The following is a 5745-nucleotide window of genomic DNA, read 5'->3' as shown; positions in this document are numbered from 1 at the left end:
TTAAGGAAGTGGATGACTTCACAGAGAAGGTTCCTTCACATTTTACTTTCTAAAGGCAAATCTGAAAGTTTTGTTGATGTGCAACAAATCATCAGAGTACTTTGCTGTAAGATACAGTCTTAGCACATAGCTGGGTTGTTTGAGAGTGCATGTCTGTCAAATCAGTAAGAGTAGGAGATGCTGATGCGTTAGGATATGTCTTCATTACATTTAACTAAGATTCTTAGAATCATTACAGCATTCATCTATGTATGAAAACCTCTCATTAAATTACAGTGATGATGGTATAGCAGAGAGGATAGCTTTGACCTCTGGCTCTACTTTTATTTGTACTGTTGGCTTATCTGCATTGCAGGCTGACTTGTTTAGTGCTGATACTTTTCAAGTGCCTGCACTGAATTAGTAACCTGAGTTCACAGCCCTTCAGACTTCAGGGAGAAAGAGCCCTACAAAACCCTGCTTGTGCCAGCTGCAAAGAGCTAAGACCACCTGGAAAGATTTAAAAGACACTTGTATGGTGTCACGTGCACTAAACTGACACTAATTTCACCTGGAATCAGTTATGTGAATACGACTGTAGTAAAGTTCAGAGTCTGAAATTCACCAAACACTCATATGGAAAGAGAGCAAAGAGGACTTTTTCTTTCTGTAACATTCCCCTTTTAAATTCATCAAGCCCATGCTTTCTCATATCATTTTTCTCTGCTGTACATAAATATATATTAAGATCAGAAAATTAAAAAAAAAAAAAAAGAGAGAGAGAGAGAGAGAGAGAGAGAGGTAAGGTATTCTGGGATTGTTCAGCCTAAATAAGAGAAGACTGTGAGGGGACCTTGTCAATATCAGTTGGTTAGAAATCAAGTGGATGGGACTAGGCTCTTTTCAGTAGTGCCCAGCAAAGGGCTAAGGGTAATGGGTGCAAACTTGAACACAGGAAGGTCCATATGAACTTGTGGTAAAAATTCTTTACTTTGAGAGTGATAGAACACTGGAACAGTCTGCCTGGAGAGGGGTGGAATCTCTTTCTCAGGAGATATTCAAATCCTACTTTCCTATGCAACCCAGTTGAGGGAACCTGCTCTATCAGTGGGTTGGACTCAATGATATTAGGAGGACCCTTAAAACTCCTATGATTCTGTGATTAACCTTGCACATGGACATCATCTCACATACACCCATGGTGGTGGGTTAACTTGATGGCGTGTTCAGAGAAGAGTTTTCCACATGAGCAAATACTAAAACCTATGCATGTGGACTAACAGTACTTCATGACAAAACAGCGCTGGCCTTTCAATTTTTATGTTCCTATTTTTTGTACAGTCCTTAAACAAAACAGTCCTCTACAGTTTGGATAAATATTATTTGAGCAGCTGAAAGAAGAACAAGCTTGATCTTTTTATTACTCTTTGTTCCCTTGGCAGTAAAGAAACAGCTTAAAATTCATTGATGAGAAATAAATTACAAAATTGTTTCATGCCAATATACTGCCATAAGTATTTACATTTAATGTCTGAAAACTGCCTCAGCATTTCCTAATATTTCTACATAAGGAAGAAAAAAAACAAGTAAGAACATCATTAATTAAGTGCATTTGAAAATGAGGAAGAATAATAATATTCACTGTTTTGCAATTAATTAAGCTCCTTCCTCTTTCTGTTTTCATTTGGAGAGTCAGGGAGTGCAGATGGGCAAAAGAGACATTAGGAAGGAAATCCATTATTATTCAGCTGGGAAAATTGAGCTCTGCCACATAAAACTGTAAGTTAAGAAGTCACCTCAAGTAATTCCTTGTCCAGATTCTTTACTGCAGGTTGTGTTTGGGTCTTCATTTATGACTTGTGACTAGAATACATAAATTGTCATTTCAATAGCTTCTGCTTGCATTTTCAGTTGGGCAAATGTCCATGTGGGCTTGGGCTGCCCAAATATTGCAGTTCAAATGTTGTTTGTTCTCTTTCTTCTCTTTGATCTACAGATTTTCTGAAGCACTGTTTCAGAGATGAGGAACAGACGAGTATCACAGGGAAGGCCATCTAGTGGGAAAGAACAATACAGAGAATTATTATTTGAGGAAGTTGTACTGTAATTCCAGTGGGATGTGAGAAAAAAATTCTGTTGTGAAAACTTAAAGTATCTTAACCATTTTGACACATGAAATAGTTTTACCTTGGGATACCCCAACTTTTTAAATCCTTTTTCTTTTTTTTTTTCCCCCTGAAAGAAAACTAAAAATGGATACTGTGTGCACAAACCTTCAGTTTTAAAGAAAACTACGTTTTCCACTGATTGATGAAAAAAAATCCCAAGTCAGTCTACTCAAAGTTTGTTTAAAATGATCATTTATTGTATTTTTTCAGAGTCATTCAGAAATTTTTACAGGCAAAACTCTAATATTTTTGTTTATGAAAACACAATTACACTGCACTATTACTTGTATACTTTAAGTAGAACGAAAATGCATTTGGTTACTCAGTAGGAAGGAATATTTGAACTAAGCAGTTGTACTAATTCAAGCAAAATGCCAGGCACTTTTGGATTTTTGCTTAGATTTAGTGGTCTTTTCATCCTGCAAGTAGTACAATATGCTGCTCACAGCAGCTTGAATGTGTTATTTATTACCACAAAATCAGAGTAGAGCAAAAAAAACCACAAAGCTGTGAGTTTTGATTGAGAGAGTGATCCCAAGACAATAATCTACTGAGATCCCCAGCTTGTAGCTCTATTCACTTCCTCTGCCATATGCTTTTTGCGCCACTAAGGTCTCAGTGAGCCTCTGGAAGACTGTAGGATCCTGCATCCAAGTAAAGAAGTTACAGACTTGGTGTGGCATTCTGCTGGTACTTCATTAGGAGTGTTTTGCTGAATGGCTTATAGCAGGATTGAGATCACTATTATATGTTATTTTTCTTCCCTGAAGTCCATTCATGTTTCTTTATTAAACAACAAGGTTAAAGCCAGTCAGCAGACAGGCTTCTAAATTGTAGTTGAATAAAAAGAAGAAAAATTATTGTTAGTTAGTCAGAATAAATCTATATGCTGTTTTTTTAGTAATAGAGCTAGAAAAAGAATTTGCACTGAATATTAATGAACAGCGTATTTGTTCACATCTTTGATACACTGTTGTTCCACAGTTTGTAGTAATCTCAACATTTCAAAGTCTCAGTAAGAAAAGTTGTAAGAAAGTCTGTAAAAAATATGCAGCAGTAGAAATTAATATTCAGAAATGCACTGTGGGATTATGTGATTGCTGCTTTATTGCCAATCATGAAAATATAAAAAAGTAAGATTTTTTTCTGAGAATTTTTATTAAATAATAATCTAACAATCTTCTAAAAAGTTGGGAAAAGACAGTGCTAATAAATAGAGAACCACTACATTACCAAAAGTTGTGATTTAAGAAAAGTTTTTTCGCTATTTTTTCTTCCCCATTCTACTAAAGATGCAAGCAATCGGAGTCAGTTTGCACATCCAAACCTCACACAGCATTACTGTTAAGGAGCTACAAAGGATTCAGCATCTGCTCCTGGAATCTGAATTTATAACCTTGGAACACAGCTAGGAAATATATTTCTTATTTGAATATCATGATTTTGGAAATATTTACAAAAAATATTTTTTTACATTAAAAATATCTCTAATGGGCCTTGGCTATATTGCATAGGCTTTCTAAATGTACAGAGTGCCCTTGATATTGGAAATATTTGTTTTTTTGTCTTTTTTTTTTTTTGTTTGTTTTTTAATGCAAATAGGTGTTCAGTGAAACAAAATGGATCTTGTCAGCATTTTAGTGAATTTTAGTATGTAATACCAGATCTCGAGACATACATATAAAAACATACAGCTTTATATATTAGTTACTATTTTTCTTTCTTAAAGAACACTTCCAGAAACCATTCTTGCAGTAGTTACAAACATACAGAAGAGAATAATTCCACTGAAATCAACATAATTTTAGTGATAACCAAGGCTACAGGATGAAATGAAAGTAGCATTACTTCAGATACCAGGAAGAGAGCATTTGGCATGCTCAGTTGCTTCCAGGAAAAGCTTGAAGTTCTGTAAAATCCCTTTCTTAAGGTAGCCTTGGATTTGGCAGTGACTCCTGAGGAGCACTGTTGTCAATTGCTGTAGCATTGACTCTGCATCTTGTCTTCGAGAGCATATCTGGTTTAATTTCTGAAAGCATCATTTAAATAGTTTGCTCTTGACATGAAATCAGAAACTTGTCATCCAGTTCTGAGATGAGTTAATCTGGGTATGAAAATTTCTTCTTTTTGTTGAGTGGGAAGTTCACAGACAACTCTTCAGCTTTTCACTAACCTGTCCATCAAAGCTGAAGTAGCAAAATTTGAGGAAAAGCACTGATCTGGTGATCTAGCAAAACAAGCCAATCCCCCCATATAACTCTGATGTATTTACACTGAAGCGATGTTGCATACACCATGCTTACTATACATATGATACAGAAATAAGATGAGATAGATACTATATTTCAGTATTTTGCTCCTTCAGATCATATTGTAAAGTGTGTTAAGGTATTACTAGAATAAGAGAGTCCAGTAGAGCTGTTTTTGTGGGAAAATAAAAGCCGGATTTAATTAAGATTATAGAATCAAAAGACTTTTTCAATTAACACATTCAAATACACTTTCAAAATATCAATGCAAAATACATTGACACATGAAATAATAATTCTCCACATTGCATATTTGCAAATTTATGTTGTTCCCAAGGTTTTTTTTCGTTTTCACGAAGATCTTCAGCTACCACTATCAGTATTACAATACTTGCTGTTGCCTCCCCACATCACAAAGCTTTTATAACTTCGTTTTCTTGGCAGTATTTGAAAAGAGAACTGCATGTTATGTTATAGTCCTCGTAAAATAACATTGTGTTGGAGACTTAAATTGTAGTCATAGTTTGGCACAAAAATCCAACTAAATGCTCCTGTTTATCACCAAAGTCCTTCTAGATTTAATTAAAGTTATAATGGTATTCATGAAAAGATGAGCCAGCAACTTCTTTGTTGACAGCATCGATGTGGCAGCTCCAGCTGCAACAAATTCTTGGCCACACTCATGGCCATGAGCATTTACAAAATAGAAGGTCATAAAAGAGTGTGAGTTTCACGAGAACTTTAGTAAGCTATGAAAAAGTATTGCATTTATATGATCATTACATTTAACTTTTGCTGGTGATAAGAGAAATGATTCAAAGTGCCATTTTGCAGCGCACCTGGAATTATATGAAAAGTAAAGTGATACATTTGAAAGTGCTTATTTATTCTTGTATTGACTAATTATTAATTGCTTTCTTTTTCTATTTTGTCAGTAAGGAGCAATCAACCTAAATCTGCTTACTGTGGGAAAACGCTTAGCAATATAGTATTTTAACACTCTTCCATGTTACATCAATTCATGCTGGTACTGCAAGCATGCAAAGATTCCCTCTCACTGATCTGCTTAGTAATCAGATATCTCTCCAAAAACATTAGTGTCTGTTTGTACACGCTTACAGCTCTGTGGAGAGAGAGCAAAATTTAGAGCTAACATCAACTTTCCTTTCACTGACAAAGTTTTTGACCTCGTAACAGGGCATCCTTCTGAGATCCTTACTGAAGGAGGAATCCCTGTAATTTCAGTGCTGTGTGCTAGTTATAAATAATGACAATATTCTTGGTGGGTGGCAGCTAATAGGTGTTGGTGCAAGTGGTGATTTCACTGGGGAGGTGCGCTGTCAGGAGCC

Source organism: Lagopus leucura, unplaced genomic scaffold, assembly GCF_019238085.1.
Source record: "Lagopus leucura isolate 7727_CA_CO unplaced genomic scaffold, USGS_WTPT01 Super-Scaffold_100002, whole genome shotgun sequence".
In the NCBI taxonomy this organism is placed as follows: domain Eukaryota; kingdom Metazoa; phylum Chordata; class Aves; order Galliformes; family Phasianidae; genus Lagopus; species Lagopus leucura.
Note: the sequence above shows the minus strand (reverse complement) of the source record.